This window comes from Leptopilina heterotoma, unplaced genomic scaffold (genome assembly GCF_015476425.1).
Source record: "Leptopilina heterotoma isolate Lh14 unplaced genomic scaffold, ASM1547642v1 Lhet_113, whole genome shotgun sequence".
Classification (NCBI taxonomy): Eukaryota; Metazoa; Arthropoda; class Insecta; order Hymenoptera; family Figitidae; genus Leptopilina; species Leptopilina heterotoma.
Window position 1 is genome coordinate 363,324 of NW_025110832.1, and position 23,691 is coordinate 387,014.

At 32.5% G+C, this 23,691-nt stretch overlaps 1 protein-coding gene across 2 annotated transcripts in view; it reads left to right on the forward strand.

Annotated features, from left to right (window-relative positions):
* The first annotated feature begins 558 nt into the window (after positions 1-558).
* Positions 559-23,691, forward strand: part of LOC122505758 — a 110,852-nt gene continuing 87,719 nt past the window's right edge. Inside the window, exon 1 of one of the 2 annotated variants that reach the window (XM_043617598.1) lies at positions 559-830. The gene's annotated coding sequence lies outside the window, so the exon portion shown is untranslated. The remainder of the gene's footprint in view (positions 831-23,691) is intronic. The other variant, XM_043617576.1, reaches the window with a different exon arrangement.

A 23,691-nucleotide genomic window follows, 5' to 3' on the forward strand; every position in this document is an offset into this window, starting at 1 on the left:
CGATAAATCACTTGCGCCTCCTTTTTTAATTGCGAAGCGAGCGTGTTGCGAAATGGCCGGTTTGTTGTTCTGGAGAGTGCAGTGCAAGAGCGAAGGGGAATAATGAAGCGGAGAAGGAAGACGGAGCGGGTAACGGGTCAGCTGAAAAAACAGGTGTGACATTTCAGTGTTAAATTCCAGTAGCTCATTAAATGTTTACTGTCTAGTTTAATCGGAGTGGCTCTTTGCAAGGGTCGGCGCGCTGATCAGGTTATTTAGAATAAACTTCCGTGACTGCGGCTGGGCGTTAGGGCGCTGCGATTATATCAGGGTTATTAAATAAGCGACAAGGCGCTCCCTTAAATTGCGGGCCCGGGGCTCTGGGTCCCCCGGACCGCCCCCTGCCGAGCGGCCCGAACACTCGTTAGAAGGGAGAGACAGTTCAGTGGCCCTCCCCTCCCGGCGCTCAAAGGCGCTCAAAGGCCACCAGCTCCTTGTCCTATTTCTGACGTCACGGGCCGAGCGCTGGCCCAGCTAACGGCGCATGCGCCGCGGCGACTGCCAAGATGGTGAACGTCTTGTAACTCTCACTCGCAAGGCTGTCCGCGCGGCGGCAAACTGCTGCTGCACTCTCTGGGTGGATCTCGCCTCAGTGCCCGTGCAGTGCCCGACGCGGCGGTTTCCGTCTCCAGTCTTTCATCAGAAAGTGTGTCCGCGACCAGTTCCGTGACTCGAGTTGCACTATTTCTGGATTATACGAACCAAGTGTTTATTGTTCGCCGACACTCGCCACGGACCATATTGCAGGGCGGCGGTGACCGGACCGACAGGCTGTTGTCCCAGTCGTCAAGGTAGGTGATCCTCGCTCATCCTCGACGTCATCCCCGTCGTCAGCGCCCATGTGTTTGATGGTAACGGTACCATCACAACACATCTCGCGTCTAGGATTCCCTCGAGCAGAAAAGAGAGACAGAGAGAGAGAGTGAGTGACTCGCTAGGACTCGCATTCTTCCGCGGGTTACTCGGTTACCTAGTATTGGCGCACAAGAAATTGCAATTACGGAATTCCAAAGGCTGATTCCGAGCAGGATTGCGGAAGCTTCGACTCCGACTCGGATGTCCTCTTGTGGTCTTGTGCAACGCAGACAACACACACTCCGATCGAGAGTGGGGAAAGTAATCCAAAACTTGCAAAGCAGCTCTTCAATTCCTTTTTTCCCTTTTTTTCCTTTTTCGACAATCATGGGTGTATTTGCTATTGGAGTTATACGTTTGTCTTTCAAGTGTCTTTCACTTCTGTACGTTCTCCCTGGTTTGCATTCATCCATTTACATTCCATTATTCAAATAGAAAACCTCAGTATAATTTAAACTGTTGGAGAGCTTAAAGTGCCTATTGAATTAAACTCAATCCTAATGTCGAGATTGTTATTACTTTAGTGCAACAATTACTGCGTTTAAATTTAGAAAATAGTGAAGGAAAAGTAACTAATTAAGGAGTCAAAAAGAGGATCTTTGGGTATCTTTCTTCACATCATTTGGACATCTTTTTCTTCCTTTTTTCTGTCAGTCAGTCTAAAGCCTGGGTGGCAACTAACTAACTTCTTCGGTTGTCTTTATGTCTCCGATTATCATCATCGTTCCAGGATGTACGTGAACAAAAAGTCCCGGTGTTCATTGGGAGTAATCATTCCGATTACCAGACTGCAAATTTTATTATAATTACAAATTTCTTTTCAATTTTTCATTTTTTTGTCCTAAACAGAAACTTAAAGTTTCGACAATATCAGCAAATTGTTTCAATACTATATTATTAATATTCTGGAACTATAAGAAAATTGTAGCAAGTTCAAATGTGAAAGTGTTAATGAAACAATAATTGTCACTAAAACTTCAATTTCAAGTATTTAACTTTGCTGTCTATATTGTCAAACACTCTGCGGTAAAATCTAAACTAAATTAAAGGTGAAAAATCGAATAATCCTTATTGAAATTGTGCCAATTCCAAAATTGTTTGTAGCACTAAAAAAAACATTAAAACGTTTTAATAATCGACAACTTTTATTAGGAGAGTGGTTTCGACAACAAAACGTTTGGTTTGTTTTTAGACAAAAATTTTGTCAATACAAGAAAAAATATTGGTTGCGTTCCAAAAATCTTTGGCTGGAACAACTAAAAGCTTTTTTGTATTTCGTTGTTTCAACCAATGTTTATCTGGGACAACAAACATTTTTTGTTTTGTCCTTAAAACTTCCATTCCAAGTAATTAATTTTGTTGTCTATATTGTTAACCACTGTGAGACATTAAACAAAATCAAAGATTTTATTACTGAGGAGAGTTTAGTTTCGACATCAAAGCGTTTTATTCGTATTTAATCTAAAATTTTATTGATCAAAGAAAAGAAATGTTGATTGTCCCAAGAAACTTCAGTTGGGACAACCGAAAGCCTCATTTTCTTATTTAGTTGTCCCAACTAATTGTTGACTAGGACAACAAACATCTTTTTGCTTTGATAATACAATTTTGATTTAAATACGATCCAAATGTTTTGTTTTGAAAACCAAAGTTTTTTCTCAGCGTAAAAAAATATTTTTGAAACAATAAACAAATATTGATGAATCTGTAAAAGAAATAATCTTGAAACTAAACAAATATTCTTGAAACTGTAAACAAATCTTGTTTGTAGACAAAATATTGTTTTGCAGATCCAAAAAGGAATGATTATGCTGAAAGTCTAGAGACTATTTGAATGAAAACAAATTCTTAAACTTATTCATCTTCATTATTTTTTGATAAAAATTTCCAGATATAATTCAGTCACGTAGTTCTGTAGAGTTATTAAAACACGTTCATTAATATCTGAATTTGAATACATAAGAAATTATTGTTCAAAAATAAAAAATTCCAAAAGTCTGTTAAAATCGCCCAATAAAAAATTTGTATATTTGAGGAAAAATGAAATTCGGTGATGAAATTCCTTCTCAATTAAGTCTCACCAATACCAGGATTTTCCACTCAATGAATCATAGATATGCCTATACTTAGGCATTTGCGACGCTTTATTAATAGACAACTTAACACACACACACTTCTAATAAACTTTCGAAATTTAAAATTTAAGGAGAAAGAGTTTTTTTCAAAAAAAGTAGAATCTACATATATTTTGAAACATTCTCCAAATGATTAATATTGAGTCCATTCCACTTAGTAAATCATTTACTCAATTAATTTTTCGTTAAATTATTATTAAATTCTAAACTCTTTAAGTTAAGAAAAAAAGTTTGCTAACAATAATGTTATTGTACAACATTCCTATCAACAATTGGTCTCCATAATTATTCTTGAACAATAGTTCACAACATTCTATACTCCTAACATTGTTTTCTCTATAGCTTGCATCTCAATCTTAGTGTTTAAACTTGTTCCTCCAACATTGTTTTTCAACTCTCCGACATTACTATTTATCATGGTTGCAGTGTGTACTGCACTGCTATAATGTTTTTCTTCAACATTTTAAACTGCAATGTTTCTACAACAACAATATTATCCTGTGCAATAACTAAAACTGTCAAGAAATTGTACTTTTAATGTGTTAACATCTTTTGAAATTATTTCATATTATTTCAAATATTAATCACCAACTTCAGAGAAATTTTATTTCTTAACAAAATTTTCATAAAATCTAATTTCAAGTTTTTGTTTTGTATTGTGGAAGGTCATATAGGAATCAAAATTTCATCGAAATTCTATAAACGTATATATATATATTCTTTGTCGAAATTTTCTATTATTGGGTTTCTTAAAAATTTCAGCAGGAATTTGATTTTTGTTTCGATTCCCGATGAAATTGGGTCAAAATTCATAAAAAGAAAATTGGAAACATTTTTAAGGCGACTTCCTGGTCAAGGATTTCAAACAAATTGATTTTTTTTTTTTTTTGCTTTCAAATGTGCCTTAGTATATCATAAAATTATTGTCCCAAAACGTATTTGAAGAAATATGCAAAAGAAAAGAAGGTATAGCAATTTTTATGACCCTTTCTTCACTCACTGCAATAAGTTACGAAAACTTTAAACGCGTTTTTCTCGCAAACAAAAATTTTGATATGTTTCTGAAACAAGGTAAATGTTAGTTTCTGAATTTATGATTATTTTGAAGAAAATAATATTAATTTTATTTCAACTATTAGCGGATTTATAGTGTATAGTGCAAATTATCAAAAAAAATTGCTTTTAGTGACACAAATCTAAAAAAAAAGTTTATAGTATATAGATAAGTGCGAAGCCTATACAGTTGTATGTCAGTCAAAATTCCAATCGGAATAAAGCTGGAATATTGAAAAATATCTAAAAACCAATATGGAAACCCATCAGAATTCCAGTAATAATTATCGGAATTTAGATATTTAATCGCAGAGGGAATCTTCTTTGAAGAACTTTTTGTACGGAATATTTCCAAGTTGGTCATTGTTTCTAAAATTGATTACAAATTTTAATAGCACTTTCGAAATTTGGAATTTAAATTCCAGAAAATATGAAATTTAAATAAGAGTTACTGACTAGTTGAATTACGTTATGAATTTATCTGAAGATATCTAATTAGATGTTTAATCATTCAAGAGAAGCTTTTTTAAATTGTAAGATTAATATTAATATATATACTTTGAAAATTGGAATTTTTATAATATCCACAAAGAAGTTACGCTTTCGAAATATTTAAAGTTAGTATTTAAATCTTATTACATTCGAACTACAGAGACAAATTTCGTATAATTAATTTTATTTCCTAAATTTCTAACTTAACTTTACGATGATTTTGAGATAAATATTTAACGATACACATGAAAATATTCATCTGAAAGTGACCGCTCTGGAGATTGCATTGGAATTTCAATCATTATTTTTGTGAGAATTTCACCGCATTTCCAAAGGGATGCCGATAGAATTTTGATTTGAATTGAAACCGAATTGGAAGTTTTATCGAAAATCGAAAGTATAAAATTTTGTTATAATTATATGCGCAAGCCGTAAAACTCAAACCGCACATTAAATATGTGACGCTTTTTGAAGGAAGGTGTACATGAGAAGAGAAACATTGTAAGGTTATGTTTATATTAAGAGCTGATCTCTTTCTGTATTTTTACTCCAAAAATTACATTACATACATTCTCTTCAGATACCTTTCTTCAAAGCGCGTCACATATGGGTGAGTGGAAACTGAAAGTAACTGTCCAATTTTAGGTTACATTTTGAAAAAATTTTTTTTATTTTTTTAATGTCTAGCCGTCTTTTTCTCTTATTATTAAAACATAATACAGTAATATTTTGCGCGATTTTACTACAACTATATTTGCAAAAAAGTTACAACAAATTTTTAAATTTTCGCTATTTTTGATATTTTTAAAACTTTTGAATATGTACTTTTAAATTTGGATAAATTTTTGTATATTTTCTACACTTGGCATTTTTATTAAAAAAATAGCGTTTTTTAAGTGTAAAGCTTCCAATTTTATAACTTTTTCTTATGGTTATTTACTGCTTACCAATCGTATTTAAGATTGTATTTCGAGTGAAGTGAAAAAATTTTAGTATAAAATTGGAAAAATTGGTTTACAGTTTGTAGTCATATAAAAAGTATTTAAAACTGTACTAAATGTATTATAATACCTATATATGTTCATATTTTCGGTTGTGAATTACTTTTTTACATACCTATACTTATTTAAAATTTATCCATACCCAAGTAAAAATTGAAATGATTCGGAGATATTTAATAAAACGTGTTTTTAAATAGCAGCACTTACCCTATATATCAAAGTTTAAGATTTTTTGACAACCAATCCTAAGTTAGAAGCGTTCCAAAAGTATAGTTTGCTACATTTTGGACAATACAGAACCAAAGTGCAAAAATGAAACTTGGAGAATTTTTTCCAAATATTATTTTTGACGTAATGCAAAATTTAACAAACGGATGATAAATTCGTCACCTACTTGACGAATTTCTTGGACACACAGAAAAAAAAACCTGTGGACCCTTTGAAAGCTTCTTTCTACAGAGAACGAGAATAACAAAATAAAAGTTTGTTTCGAAAATCAAACAGCCTCACAGTGAAACCAGATCACCGAAAGTAAGAGGCAGCGGGAAGAAAAAAGCACCTGATGAGGTTTATTGAACCTTATTCTTCGGAGTTGTGCAAGATTTATTATATCGCCGGCTCGAATAATGTAATATGGAATAGGGCATATAGTAAATAACGGATTACGTTGACAGAATGCGAGGTTGAAGAACCGGGTGCCAGTAAATTTGTTTTTGAGAAAGGATGACAGTCCGCCTGATTCGGACTCGGCGCTATGGCAGGTCATCCTTGGCAAGCCGTCACGTTCCGCAGGTTCATCATTCACGGGATTCCCTCCTGTCATGTCAGGACTCTTCTGCGGAGTGCTTTTTATAATTGCGTGGGTGGGATCCAGAGAACTCCGCAGAGACTTAAATGAAGCAGCGGAGAGATAGAAATACCCTTTTGCGAGTATTTACGTACGTAGACTCTGCCTACGCGCCCATACGCGCCAGAGCAGTCTCCTTCTTCCACTCGTTCAAATCTCTCGGACAGTCTCGTTTAATTCTCCTCTCCTCTCCTCTCTCTCTGCCTATCTCTCCTTTTTATCTGCTGCACTTTGTCGTTTGTTGTCCTTTTCCGTCCTTTTCCGTCCTTTTCCGTCCTTTTCCGTTCTGGAGAGAAAAGGAAACGAGAGGGAGCTCGTACACAACTACTGCCTACTCCGTGTATGTTCTAGGTGTAGCTGCACTCACTCAGCCTTCGCATTCTTCGCAGAGAAGTGAAAGCTAGCGGTTTCAGGGAAATTTCTGACAATGAATCCCGTTCGCATTTGGCATAAAGTGACAGCCATTAAAAGACGTCACTTTTGATTCATCATTCGCGTGGAAACCCTCTCCCTCTCCCTCGAATCCCTCGATCAATCTCGGCGCCATCAAAAGGGAAAGTAGGCTCAGTGATCTTCCTCAGAAATCATCAGAAATCGAAAGGAGTCTGTGGTCTCTGGAACTGAAAAACCGTAACTTTCCGACAATCCATTGTTAGGCAATTTTGCCCTTGATTTAACAGAAGACTGAGATGAAATACTCTCGTTATTGTATCTATGGTGTCTTAATCCTCATTGTTCGCACTGGCGAGCAGGTTTATAGCTATTTAATTCCACACAATTTTAAAATAATCCCATTCTCCTTTTAGTGATAAATAATAGAAATTTTTACCACCATTATTTTTCGGGACTCAGAAATGGACAGAAAATAGCTATTTTCAAACTCTGTTCTTCTGAATTCAGAATGAAAAAGAAGAGACTCAAAACTCATATATTATTTTTATTCCAAAGAGAAAAGGTAGAAATGTATTCTGTCCTTTTAATTTTTTATATAATTCATATATATTTGAAGATAAAAATTTTCAATAAATACGTTTTAATTATGCAAAAACAAAAATGTTTGTTCATATCCTATGAAGATGTGTCGCATGAGTATCAAAATAATCAGATTAGGCGAAATGTAAAATTGTAAAGTGCGCGCCAGGGTTGGGCAAGTAAAATACCCATCGCTCTTACACCGCTTACACCTCTAACCAAAGCAGGCTGCAGTTTAAGAGAGACAGTGCTATATCTGCCTATCTCTCTTGCACATATGAAATTTTGTTTTCGGTTCACAAGATATATATATATTTATTTCTCTTGCAAAAGTTGGTAAGTTTGGTAAAATTGCGTGACAGGGGGGTTGAAATCTCAAAAAAGTGCTTGACATCAGCTTTTGATCTAAAGCAAATGAAAGCGATTGCGATTTCCTAGGTTTTTACTTTTGACAGCAGATTAGTGGATGACTTTTCCCTCCACAATAATATTCAAATTTAGAAAGTGGATATCTCAAACTGACTAATTTTCAATTGACAGTATCTTTCGATCGGAAATTATTTACAATACCAGGAGATTAATTATTTAACAAAAGAAATATATTATTGTTTTTCCTTCTCCGTTTTGAAAAAAAGATTAATAGATTCGTGGTTTTAGAAATCGTTGTTGGCTTAGGGCAAAATAGAAAACGTTGGAATTTATTGCTTTCTAAGATCAGAAACTGAAAATATTTCGACACACGAAAGTGTACATAATCAGTTAGGTAATATTATTTTGCGTATATCGATTGCTCTCATTTTGATCACAATGGCCTCCAAGTCTTTCGAAAACGTTTCTACAGTGCGCGCGACTGCTCGACTTACTTTCTTTCTTGACTCGCAATGATGGTGTGCGCACATAAAGCAGTCCGTGAATAATCTAGTGCTTCGCGCTGCAAACTAATGATGATTTGTAGAACGTGACCTGTTTTGCGCGCTTCACACTTATGCATATACACACCATATAGAAAACTATTTTGATATTGGATATTGGAAGAAAAAAACTCATTTTATTCATGAGAAAACCATTTTAAACACTTCTTTAAGCTATTATACAAACTTTTCTTTTCTCCGCCAATTATTATCAGATATATTTTTTATTTCTCCCAAAAAAGAATTAATGGTATTATAAAATGATTTATTATTACATAAACATGATTTGGTTGAGTCAACAAGACTTTTATTGACTGAATTGTGTAAAACCGCTTTTATTTTCACTACAACAAAAAATTGTTTTATAATAGTGTGAAATTTCGACGATTTTACTTCAAGTTCCGCTTATAACTTATCAATCCAATATTCCTACTGTGATGTAAATTTATTTGCTGTTCAATCAATTACACTGTAAAAAATTTAGGGAGTTAACGGACTCGGGAGTTGGGAGTTAAATTTTTCGAGTTAAAAATCAACTCCAAAAGAGAGTTAATTTCTAACTCCCTTCATCAACATCCGCGCGAATTATTTATTCCTTGGGGAGTTAGCATAGGAGTGTAAAGTTTTAACTCTCTTTATCCAACTCCCTTGGCATTAACTCCCCAATGGGTGCGACTTTTATAGAATCCCCTGGGGAGTTAAAATTTAACTAGAGGGTGTTTCCGATATTTACCCCTTGGAACGCAGTCTGAGCCAAATTGGGGGGTGTCAAAAGTGTTTGAAAAATCTGTGACATTCACGGAAGCTGTCTTTACGGAACATCCTGACCTAAGGTTACGACGTTTATTTGTAGAAGTCATACATGCGCAAAAGTGCTCTTGCCTGTTGCACATGCGCAGTGGTTAATTATGGTCACTATACATGCGCAGTAACTAATTGTCGTAGTTATACATTCGCAATGGTTTTTTATATGTGTGCAATAGTGTAGTTGTATTATTGCTGATTATAAAAATAATATTACTGCTGCTATAAAAGTATAACCTCTTTTTATTTCGACTTTTAAAGAAAGTGTACCACTTTTACGATATCTACAAAGTGTTTTACATATTTTCCCGAAAGGTCAAATATTCTTTTTTTGGCTTACGTAAGAAATATTTGCAATTTGTTTTTAATGCTGGAATGTTAACTACTCTGATTAGAAAGTCGCGTTGGAAATCATCTTTAAATTGCAGAAATTCAATTCATCATTATTTCGCTATCCCTACGAGGCGCGAGTAACAAAAAAAAGTTTTGTTTTGCAAATAACTCAATTACTTTTGTTCCTGGCGCTTACATAGTTGTACATCAAATATGAGAAGAAAAAGGCATTTGTAGCTTCCTCGTTAAGTTAGTGTTTGCTGTATGCGCTAATTTACACAGCTTTATTGCACTACACACTACAAATGATGGCTCATGTAAAAACTAGCTGACATTTGCTGACCGCAGAGTGTGAGTATCGTGTAACTACTTTTTGAATTTACCGTGTTCAAACCTCAATTAGGCGTGAAAAATATTGCCGGCAAAAATATCATGTCTGGGCGGTGTATGTGCATTTAAGTGCGCAACAACCATTTAACATTTTTTCTTACAGTGTTTACTAGTTTTGTGTTGCCCTTTTCTTTTGCGACTTTGCGTAGGAAGTCCTTGTACTTTATGTCTTTTATACTACACATTTCCGATTAACACACAAACTTGTTTTGATAAATTTTACCGAAATTAATTTACTTCCGCACTGCAAAAAGAAGTATCTTATTTAAGATGTTTTGGCAGTCATTTCTAAGATGTTATTGTAGTCACTTTTTAGTCATTTAAAATATCTTAATTTAAGATACTAAAAGCATCTTCGTACATATTTTCAGCATATTTTTCGGGAAAAAAGTTTTGAGGTTAACTATGGGCTTATATGTAAGACATTTTATGTATCTTAGTTTTTAGTAACTTAAAATTTTTTCGCATCTTACAATTCACAAGTATCTTATCGCTAAACATCTTATTGAGACAGAAACATCTTAATTTAAGATACTTTAAAAAACTTACAGAAGTATCTTACTTTTTTAAGATAGAAGAAATTATATCTAAGACGTATAAAACATCTTAAAAATCAGTAAGATACTTTAGAAAACATCTTATTTTAAGATGTAAGATACCATTTTTCCATCTTACATCTTATTTTAAGATATCAAAAAAGACACCTATTTTTGCAGTGCGTTTCCTTACTTTCTCTTCTTAAAATATAAAATGGCCATATTTATACATACTATCAAAAATGAAACTAGTTCTCGTCAATTAACAATAAATTTGATAGTGCGACCATTTAGCAAATATAAGGGAAAAATTACTATTATTAATTTATTATTAGCGAGAAACTATTTTCTCTGCATTAAAAAAATAAATCACAAATACTGAACGTGCAGCGTGCATCAGTTTTCTAAAATTCGTTTCGTGGAAAATGTTATAAATTTAATTGAGACTTTTTCTCTGATTTAATAAGAGAGATAATGAAATAAAGTGAAATATAAATTCTAAAACGGAGAATGGATTTCAATTATTTTCGCGTATCATGAAAATAATTGTGGGCTTTCATAAAAACGAACGTCTCGATTTCTCTCTCTCTCATGCAATTTCGTTATTTTTAATCAATGCATGCACAACCTATTTACCTTGGCGAGTGCGAGTGCGAGTGCGAGTGCGAGTGTCGGCATAGAAGTTGAAGTTGGAAGACACGTTCGACTGTCACACGTGCAACACCACACGGAGGGAATGTAGGTCAGGTTCGTGATGGGTTTGGTTAAAATTTCCTCTGAATCACAACAACTTACTTCATGTGCCTTGATGAAATTTCTTTCAAAAATCCAATGAATTTACGCTTTTTTCATTTTTCCACATTTTTCTTCAATTACTTTGCTCAATTATTTCCATTAGTCATGATTCTAATATGTTATAAAAGCGCTACGTGAATGTTGACATATGACGACAAGATGTCACAGTTTTGCCTTCATCAAATTCCACATTCTTCGCTAATTCCTAAAGTTTTCTCCATGCAGTCATTTAATATAATTCTTTCAAACAGTTTTGGAAAGAATAAAATTTCTAATCAGCGACCCCAAAAACATCCAGTTACCAATTTTTAAATTTTAGGATTAATTCAAACAATCTTTAAAATTAATTCAAAATTTTTAAAAATCCTGACGCGATATTCTTAGATTTAAAAATGTGTTTCAGTGAGAGTGGAGAACAAGTTTATTTCTGTCACTTTAAGGCTAGAGTAATTTTGCAGTCATTGTATAAAGATTAGAAGATTTTAGAAATCAAGAGATGATTTCAGTAACATAATTTAAAAATTTTATCGTTTTTAATCTTCAACTTTCATATTGGCTAAAAGTGTAAAAAATAAAATTTTTTACACTTTCACTGAAACAGTTTTTAATTTAAAATTGTATTTCCATTTTTTAAAAATATGGATGAAAAATGTCGTTGATGATTACTATTTTTAAATTTATCAAATTGCACCGAAGAAAAATGAGTTTGAGGATTTTTGTAATTTTGTTCCCGACTACACATTCACTTAGTTTCACTTTAGCCCAAGAATCATTAAGTTTGGTATTTTTGTTTGGAGAGATATTGCTTGGGTTTTGACAAAAACAAAGAGTGAAAAAATGAAGAAGGTAACACTGTGTGATAGGACTTTTCAGTGTGCGATAAAATGTCTAGGACAAGACTGTTGGCGTATTGCAGAGACGACACAAGCCAATCTCATGCCCCCGGCGAATCATGAAATCCTCTTTAGAAGCGTGTAAATTACTTTTTTATGGGGGAAAAATTTCTAATAAAAGTTTACCGTGATAAGTGATGAGTCATAAAGGGCCTCATGCAAATGGCATAAATTTACAAGACGAGCGCGCCCTTAAGATCGTCTACTATTACATAAAATAATGTCTGCATCTTTTCACAAATAACTACTTTAACAACAGATATACATGCAAATTAATTCTTCATAATTGCCTACAGAAGAATTGTCAACTTAATTAATCTAATTGAAAAGGCATATATTTTCTTTGAATTCAATAAAACATATAATATTATAATGATAAAGTAAAAGTAGAAAATCAAAATATTTATAGTATATAGAAAAGGTAAATAGAAATCTAAATGTTTAATTTACCGCTTGGAATTAAATTTTCTTGAAAAATATTCAAGTGCCTACATTCTTATAATTAATTTGCGAAAAATGAGAAAATTTATAATCTTTTTAAAGTTCAAGGAGCTGATCTTGTAACGGACTTTAATTAATGTTAACGACATTTTTGCCGCAAGGTCAACTTATAGCTTTAGTACTTTTAAAACTGTTTATTAAAATTTACTTTCAATAATCCGAAATTCTATGCAAAAATATTAAAAGTTGATAACAACAAAAAATAAACAAATACAAAAAACTTAATTTAAACAATTTTTTTAACTATCACTATACAATTAATTTGAGGGGCTGGATGCAATGTTAAGTAAATGGCGCGTATTCCATTACAGCATCCAGCCCCTCAATATTATTACCACAGTCACTATAGTATTTTTTATTTTTTATATTTAATAATTTTTAATAGTAATTATTAATTAATTGTTTACATAAGGAGAATTAACTCTCAGTACAACCTAATGATGTTTAAAAATTTAATACATTTGAAATATTCAGTAAGAATTACTTTTAGTCTTACAAAATATAAAAAATATTTATTAATCAAGGTAAACAATCATAAACATAAACTAAAATTTTTCTTCTTCAATAATAGTAAAAGTTATTTTTGGAAATAACAACTTTTAATAGAGTAAATTTTAGAACTTATTTTAGAGGGATTTTTTTTACTTTGGGTCAGGTCCAAAGTACCTAAATTTTACTACATAATTTTTACTTTTTTTACTAAAATTTAATTAGGATGTAGAAAAATTCATACTTTTGAAACAAAAGTAGCCTTTTAACGTAAATATTAATTAAAAATTTAGAAAAATTGTAGACTGCGGAAAATTATAAAAAATATTAATTGTTTACAGAAAAAAAATTGAACAAAACTGTCTGATTTAAAAAATTGCATTTGCGAACGCCAAGGTCACCGTCAGATGGCAGTTCAGTTGATAAAATCAGATTCCTCGCCACCTGTTGACCATCTTGGCGTTCTCAAGTGGAGAGATTAAGCCAGCACCTTATCCCTCAAAAACATTTTTAAAATTCAAAAAAGGTTATTGTAAGAATAATTTGAATTGTGTTTTTAGTGCACATTTATATATAATGCATTTTATTCACACACGAAGCATACCCATTGTACTGCGTAAATTAATAATGTGCGACTATTTGCAACTATTACGAACATTTTATGACACTCTGATACTATTTTCCATTTCGAAATTTAGTTCGAGGCTTGAATATTGATTAATAGAATTATTTAATAAAAATTAGTATTTGTTATCATTATTTTCTTTTTAGATAATAATTCTAATATAAAAAATTTTTTTTTTGTTTCAGGTTAGTTAAGCGACACTATGTTTTCTGACGAGTTTATTTTGTAAGTAAATATATACCTAAAGTTTTTACAAATTATTAAGAAGAATAAATAACAATAAGTATTTTAATATATTTGTTCAGCAAAAATTATTAATGTTTTGAATAATTTAATTCAGAAATTTAGAAAAAATAAAGTTTTCGTAAAATTGCAGGTGATTAAAATTTTTTGAAAACTTTTGAATTTTTGAAAATAATTTAAAAAAATTGAAATAATTAGAAACTTTAATTGAAATCTTTAGGAAAGACTGAAAAAGTCAGTTTTCTGGTCCGTTTACTTTTCATTTAGAAATTACAAACGTACTTAAAAATTTGTTGCTTCAAATTTTGTTGTTCTACTGCTTTTTATAAATTTGATAATGTATTTTTACCAGAGTACCAAAAAATTCCAACTTGCAGTACAAACAGTATCGTTTGCAATTTTAAAATTAATGGATTTCCAAATTCCGAAATTTATTAATTAGAGTGACGCACAAAAGTATCAACTCCCCTCCCCGGCTTAAATTCAAAAGTCCAAGGTTCAATTTTTCATCGTTAAGTGTAGGACTCGAGTGCTCCTTTCACATCCATTTCGTGACATTTTGCACCTTCTGTCCCCTTGAGAATGTGGAATGTAAACTTTTTATTAATCGAAAGTGGGATTGAAAATACTACACAGTCGGTCGACCCTGATAATAAAATTGTGGATTGAGCAAAAAATGTTTCTTTCTTTCTTTCTACCTTCGTCTTCGCGAGAGCAACGAAAACCCCTTTGCTTTCATATTTTCACTCATTGCAATTACCGGACACCCAGAGTCGTTTTATATAACTCGATTTCATAACATTCGGCCAGGGTTACCGATACTGAATAAAGGACTGAAGAAAAAAGCACGAAGACATATGCGTATGTTATACAATTATAATCGCATACTCACGTTATTCGAGAGTTTTAATAATAAGTTGGGACCCGTACAAAACGCGGAAACAGTCTCTTCGGTTTATATATTATCGCATAAAAGAAAAGAAAATGAAAATTATAAACAAAATCCGCATAAATAGAGGATTATAAATGTGGTATTTGTAAAAGTTGTAAATGCCGCGTACGTATGTGCAGAAAAAATATTTAAATTGGAAGCACAGGATTATTATCACACTGCTAAGGATTTTATGAAATTGTTGAAAATAAGGAGGAAGAACTTTATTTCCTGGGAATAGGTTATTGCCTTTTTTCCCTTTTTTCCCTTTTTTCAAGTACCAACATTTCAACGCAAGCTTTCAATTAATTCCCGTATTTAAGACGCATTAGAGGTTTCATTTTTGTTTATGATAATGGGACAATGTTTGCATATACATATAGGAATCTTAGACTGATTAGAAAAGCAATATGAAGATAATTAACAAATGTCACTAGCTTGTTAATTAATGTAAGTAATTAAGTATTTCTAAAACTAATGGGGGAAAGATGTTCCAAAGCAGATCTTGTTTCGTTATTTCCTACACAGTGTATTTTCGGGGATCCTTAGGGTCACTGAATGCATATTTAATTTTTGATGTCGGATATAAAACTATAATATAAAACAGACATAAAACTCGAAATGGATGGATCCAGTCCAGCAACGCGGAAACCTCTGATTAATAAGTTTTAAGAAAATCTAGATAATTTTTAAGAGTTTTGATAGATATTTCTCTCGACTATTTTTTAAAATTCCAATAAAATTTTTAAAATACTCAATTCTTTTTAATGGAGTTTAGAAAATTTCAATTATTTTACAAATTACCAATCATCTTCAATTCAATTATCATAAAGAGAATTAAAATATTGTAAATTTAAAATTTTTGATTACATAATTGTTATTAAATTAAAATTCTTTGAAATTTCATATTGGGTTGCCATATTCGATCCGCCATTTTGAATTTTGTGCAACTGACATGAAATTTAGATTCAGCGACCCAGAAAATTCACAGCAGGTAACGAATTGCAAGAAAATCATGGCACAAAATTTTACGATGAATAACAGCTAATTTCGAACATAAATAATATAAAATATCTATACATCTAATTCAGTGAATGATTTCCAATGCAGTAGTCATAATGTTTTTCCGATCCAGAGTAAATGAATATAAGTGGACAGCCATATTGGAAATGTTTTGTTGTTTTCAAAAGATAACGCAAGAAATATCATTTTCGCTATTGCAGGGAAAATGGATTATCCATTGCGCCAAGCCGCCAATCCTGCTAAACGTTTAACTATTACAGTGATTCTTTTCTCTACTTCAGGAGAACTTTTTTTACCGTGATCTAGTCAGTTTAAAAAAATTTTGGTCGCCATATTGGATCCACTATTTTGAATTTTCTTAATCTGAGGATGATTTTTCAATGCAACAAGTTTTATATCCAATTGAAGTTGATGCGGAATTTTCTTTAAAACAAAATACTAATTTTTTCTATTTTTGAAAGCGAAAGAAGTTGAATAATTTTTCTATCCACTCTGTGAATTATTTATAGATGAAAGTGTTGTTTTGAAAAAAATGAATGACGAAATATCTAAGAGTGTGTTGTCATTGAGACTTTGCGTAAACCGCTCAACAAACTCCTCTATCTCCAGCTTCATTCATTTATTAAAAGTCCTAATAATATTGAAAATAATGATGTACCTCAATGTACCCATTCAACTATAGTGAAGATGTACACACACTGACGTCCAACTCTCGTAAATCATTTCTGTCTAAATAATGATCATTAAATTTCGAGTTGACAATTATTTTCATAAGTTAAATTTAAATCAAATAAAAAATATTAACGAGGAAATTCTACCCAAAGCTAGTAGTAGTAAGTAAATAAAAAGAAAGTGGATGTGAAAATGATCCGTTTTTATTCACAAGTTTAAACAAACTTGGGAATGTGAAATATTTATATTATTTCTCAGTTTTGCATTTTGTCTCTGAGGCAATACTTCTAGATATTAACATTGCTCTGCTGTTTTAATTATTTTAATTCAAGTGTCATAATAATTTTCAAAAAATTTGAAAACCTCACACTTAAAATTTACAAGCACCTAAACAGTATCGTTTTCTGAAAGTTGCAATAAACTCGTTCCATTCTACACCAAAGTAATGAAATTTTATTTCCAAGTATAAACGTATAGAAAATGAGTTTACAAATTGACTGACAAAAAACTTCCGTTACTACTAAAGTGTCCTTGCTGGTCTGACCACAACATTCCATTTCTGTTTAGGTACTCATTATATTCATTTTTCTGATTTTTTAACAATTAAATCTAGAAATTGAAATTTCTTAAGAATTGTTAAAATGTTTATTGCAACATTAATTATTTATCTTGTTAGTTTGTTTCTTAATGTTTCATAAAAATCTCTTTGTATTGTAAAAATGTATGCTTCATATTTTCTTCTACCCTTGTATATATCTTTTTTTGTTCTATCGATTCTCGAATTTATGAATAACTCGTTTTCCGGATTGAAATTGCTTCGAATGATTTATTTTTCCGAAAAGGTCATTTTTCGGACAATTGTTTCTCGAAATAGTTCATTTTCCGAATAATTTTATTCACGATTTACGATTTTATTCACATACTTCCGAGTATTTGTTACTAATTACTAATTTGAATTCCAGAATTTGAAATTTTGAATGTGAAATCTGAAATGTGGAATGTGGAATCAAGTAGAGTATAGTGTCGTAAACATTCCAAAAGTTGACTGGGTATTAGGGTTCGACTGTATTGGATCGTCCCTATCCTCATCCAGCTGCTGGTTTGGCAATGATGTAGTTTTCGAAAAAGTAATTGACAACATCCTTAGTTCCTATGTTCTCTGGAGCCAGCACTTTGGACTTTCCAATAAACAGGTGTTCGGGAACTCCCATTCGGGGAAACGGTCGGGTACCACTTAGAAAGATTCCCCGAAATTCTCTCCCTTTAGAGTTCCCTTTAGAGTCATAATTACAGGCGCAATTTGAAATCTATCGGATTCTTGAAAATCTAGAATTTTCAAACTGAGAATAAATGGAATTGAATATTGACGAGTAGGGGTGAAATGATTGATCCGCTTTCTTGGACATGTAAACATGTTACTCTACTCTCGCGACACGACGGAGAATAAACAGCAGATATGTATAAATTTGTTCGCGGGTAATTGAAAAATATGATAAGCAAGTCATACATTAGAAATAGATACATATGCGCGTAATAATATACAGGGATTGTCTAACATCGAACAATGATGTGTAGAGGTCGGTCCTTCGCGTAACAAAGGACTTGATTGTTACCATATAGCGTTCATTGTTCGGAAGGTGTAGATATACAGAAATAGGGGATATATATTATTATATTCGCGATATCACGCACGTGCGCATTACATATAAAGAACCATAGGAGCTGGTCGGCAGCCACACAAAATGCAGAGCTAGAGCTAAAGTATCGGATCCTTTCTCTTTCCTCGCTCTTTATATATTATATACGGTCCGCGGCTCCGGTCCGTTCTTCGTAACTCGAGGCGAGAGTATTCCTTGCAACTATACATACCTGCTCCGAGTAAGAAATAAGTGATTCGAATCGAGGTAACGTTAACTTAAGTGCACCTCATGCACGCAGACCAGAGTCTGCACCTCGCTCGCTATTCTATCCAGTTCATGCCTTCTGGAATTGCGGATGTTTACAACACAACAGCCTAACAGGGGTTGATTACCTCTTTTCAGTTCATTGAAAATGCCATAAAGCTGAGTTACGCCGATTATCATCGATACACCTATACTTGAGATTTATTGCTTTTCCAACAATCATCATAACCGTCACTATTTTCACTTCATAATTCCTCCAAAGTCTATCCTATTATCGTGAATGATCGTGAATGATCATCCTCTTGTTTCGAATGGAACTTTCATGGGGTCATTATTAGGTCTTTCGCGTGACTCTGAGCTGAGCATTCTTTTCTCCATTGATTGATTTACTGATGTTGGTTTTAAACTCGGGATGATACCATGTTGCATAAACTTTAAATCCCTCAAAATCTCATCATCATATGTAAATTCTTTAAAATTATCTATTGAAATGTTTGCTTATACGTTTACAAATTGATTTATATCAAGACGTCATACTTGAATTGCAAGTATTCCTCGAAAATGTCCAGCTGAATTTTCAAACCTTTTTCCAGTATATCACATATTCTTGCGAGCGGGAAGTTGTGGACATAAATTCCGACCTAACACAAATAGTAATAAATATAATGGAGGATACAAGCCCAACAAAAGATTTTTTTATTATAATTGGTTGGGATCATAATAAAGCATCGAGATTTCTGGTAATAATTTGATAACACACTTGACATGCAGATTAAAGAGCAGCAGCACAAAAAGTGCCAAAAGGTTTTGAGTACTGGGTTGGATTTATTCTCGTTGTGTTTTTGTAAGGATTTCCATAATATATATTTTATTAAATTTTATTGATGTGACTTTTATGTCCATCTTAGATTTAGATTTTTATTATTCTCTTTACTGAATTTCAGTCATTAATATTCTTTTATTGTGACATGTTTCAATTATTTTCAATTTTTCGCAATTATAAATTTACAAATTGTTGATGTAATGACAAATAGAGAATGGATTATTAATTTCTACAGCATCATCAGTTTAGGCATACCGAAATGTCGAAAAGACGAGAAACGATGAAAGTGTAAATAATCACTTTAATAATTCGGAGGTTTCCCATAGTGAGCTTGATCGATCATGTAATCTTAATTATGATGAAAGCAATATTTTATAAATTGTTCTGGAAGCATCGTTAGAGGTATAATCATTAAAGGAGGGTCGAAACACCCAGAAAGAATTATTAACTCCAATAAATCCTCCACAAGTGTCATGATTGCATCAATTGGAGATGCTGTATATTTTTTTCTTCTTATGCGTATAGGTACATTGATAGAGCAAAATATCTGTACAAATCAAAATACGTACACCCGTGCAAGTCTAGGTCAGTGGTGGCGCCTCCAGTGATTTTTGGCCAGGTGAATGATGCAGAATAATGATCAGGAGCGAAATCACTAATTATTGAACCTTTACCTTATTTATTTATTTAATTATTTACACAACCCGCAGTCCTTGAGGACCATAAATGGGTCACTACAAACAATATCAAGGAAATTATAATTTATCAATGTACAAATTCACAGTAGAGATGAAGTCTTTGAAAAAAATTAATTTAATTATTATAGATTACGAGATAAAGGTAATGATATTCAATCAGTAATTGAAGAACTAACGTCCGGAATTAATTTTCTTATATGGTTTGACGGAAAATCAAAGATCTTTTTATATGACTACCATTCATGGTAAATTTTTATGCTAGAGTTTATGAATGGTGATAATTTACCCCAAAGAAATTATGGAGTGACAAGAATAGGCATACCTGATCAGAAGATCTAAAGATGTAGTGTCAAGTTAGGAGGAAGAGAAACCAACAGAACTTGCATAAAGGTTTAACCAGAAATTCCAGGATTTTGAAATTAATCATTAATCCCAACTGCCTAGTGCAAGGCGTGAAGATTATTAGCAAAGTATACAATTCAGTGCAAAGAACTGTGCATCATTCTCGATTTAAAGGTCTTCTAATCCACGATTCATGAAACGTCTCACGAGGTGGAAAATAATAAACGAAAACATTGTCGGTAATATTCTTTGTAATCGAATGCTAAATGCATCAACGAACGACCACCGATTTTTTTCATAGAACATCTTAAAAAATTACGGCATTTTAACTTTGGTACTTTAGCGAATATTTTAAAACAGAAAAAGTCCACTTACAAAGGCAATACCAGGAATGGAAAACAAATTTATAAACATATTTGTCTTAAACGATATTACGGTAAATGATAATACTTTAGTGTGCTTCTTTTCCTTATGCGAAAGAATGACAATTTGAATGAAAAACCAAAAATACATAAAATTCTCTATCAATAAAACATATATCACCGTGTCTTCAGTTATCCTGGCTAATAAAATTTTACTATCCATAAACAAAATCCGAATATTGTTTCTCACACGTTTTTGATACAAGTATTGAATTTTATTGAATTTTATTATAGTGAAAAATGGCCAACTCAAAAAATGGGAATATTTCCCGAGTCAGGAAGCGTTTTGAATTCTCTTCCTGAGTCTAGGGTTTCAGTGGACGTTTATTGGGCATTAGTTTTAAAAATAGCCAGTCCGATAATTATATGACCTGCAATTCTGAAAAGGGAATTTCCTCAATCGGATCTTACATCGCACTTTTCTATCGCCGAGGAAAAAAGGAAGAAAGAAATGCTGTAGGGGGAATATTCGTAAGGACATTACGTGATTTTCTGTTTAGCTAGAAACGTGGTTAAGTTTACTATTTATTTCCGTCGTAAGCATTACGTCCCTCACTTCCGGATGGTCGTTATTACCACGGAATCGAGATTCGATTCCGTGACAAAAAACCGGACAAACCGGAAACACCGCTTCTCTCCAGGCGGTACACTTACTGTGAGTGAAGAAGCAAAGCGATCTGCAGTTTTTTGCCGCAAACGTCCAACTCGATCTCTGGCCTCTCTCGCTGCTTTCTGTGGAAGGTCAATACACGAGAGAAGTGCCCCTTTGAAATTGGTCGAGTCCGAAGAAAAATGCTCTCGGCGCAACGAAAGTTTTACTCTGACCAGAAATAATACACAATGCTGAGCTGGGACTCTCTTGATCCTGAAACGTTGTGGCATAATGACGGCGAGTGGGGAAATTGGTATTTTCTGCGATGAGCAGACCTTTTCAGAGACAGTATGGCAAAGGTTAATAAAGTACTAGCTTTCTAGGAAGTGCTACCTCACATTCAACTGTGTATCAATTTTCCAAAGCAATTACCACGTTTCTGGACTGTCCGTTATATTTATAATTCAATCACCCGATTGGTTATTATATATGCTAATTTTGCAAAACCAAATAAAAACTTCTTTCCAGGCTTTAAATCTCAAGATTGAAAATTATTTTTCTCAATTTCGAAAGCAGCAATTAATACTGAACAGCGGGAGAAAAATAAGTTTTTTGAAAGCGTCATGGAAAACAGGTTCTTCTAACTGTGTAACCTTTAGAAAATGTAATTCAACTTCGCATTAATTATGCAATCGTCATTCCGTTTTTTGAATAAAAGGAAACCTTTTAACGAAAATGAGGTGTTTATCTATAATTATAAGTAAGTTGGTAGGATATCCGAAATTATTCGGTTGCTTTGTACTAATTAAAATTAGTTGAGCAAGATACGTAAGCTTTTTAACACGTGAAGCAATTAATAAATTTAAAAAGGACATTAACAGCATGGTTCAAATTAAATAAAGAATATCCACAGAGGCACGTGTGTTTTTATTAAGTCATCAAAAAATTTGGAAAATAAAGGAATTAATAAACCTTTAATTAGTCGTACCGCATTTCGTTAGATTGTAAAATACTAAAAGATCATTATTTGAGAATTTTATTTCTTTTGACACGTGCGGTGTTAAAAATTGTTGAAAATGTAAAAACATATGAAGATAATTATTATTATCAATTAATTTAATATTGTACAATAATTTTTTAATCATCGTTTTGTGAATCATTCTCAGGTAGCAGGTAATCTTACAGCAAGCTTGACTTGATAAAAATAGTGAAAAGTTTAAAATTCATTATCTCGAAAAGTATAGCTTCGGGACCAACGCAAATTTTATTCAGTGTGTGTATTTAGCGATCAGTTAAGTATTGCCCAAGAATTAAAATTTTTCATTTCTCCCCAAGAAAGTTATTTACTTTTAAATATAGGGGAAATAACCAAAGAAACAATTTTAATTGTTTGTTCTTTCATATTTATAATAAGAAAAAAGCAAAAAAGTGCTAAGCAAAACTAAAATTTAATCATGGTGCCTTATATTTGGTAAGGTTTTATTCAATTTAATGATTTCTCTTTCTCAAATCTAGTGGTTGAAATTTGCAAAATTAGGTTATTTGACAGGTAAAATCGGTAAAATATAAAATCATTCTTCAGTCCGAATTGACCCAACCGCAACCCTTTAACTGGCAGATATAACCATATAAATAGAATGCAATGAATTTATCAGATACTTATCAGGAGTGATACTTATGCATCAAGTGGGGCTCAGAGAATTAGCGGAATAGGAAATGAAATTAGTTCTGTGTGTTCCCGAATAGTTTTACGTCAGCTAGATGCATTTCGCCGCCAATATTATTGAACACAAAAAATACAGTGTCCTACATGAATGAATGTTTAGCATTTAATGTAAGTAGGATGACAGAACATGTTGAACTTTTAAGAAGTGATAAAATTATATGGGATGAAATAACAATGGCACCTAAATATGTCTTACAGGCGAGTATATGTTAAGAGATTACAAAATGTAATAAACCGTTTAGAGGTAGAGTTATTTTTCTTTCTGGGGTTTTTAGAAAAAACATTGCCGATTGTTCCACGAGGTAATCGCACTCACACTGTTCACGTTTATGTGAAAAATGATAGAATGTAATTGTTCGAAAGACAAAGGAATTCAGATTGCAGAATTAATAAAGAATCGAAGATTAATATGAAAATAATACGAAAGATTAATCTGTGCGGGTTGACAGTGCGTTCGGTATATCCAGGGGGTCGATTACATAACTTATCTCGGATTCCGTATTCCACTTTTCAAATTCGGGATTCTTTCTGGATTGCGAATTGCACTCTTCGGTATTAAGAAATCGGTAAAAATTTTGGAATCTGGAAACGAAATTCGGTATATAGTATCTATAGAATGTCGAATACGGAATTCATAATGTGAA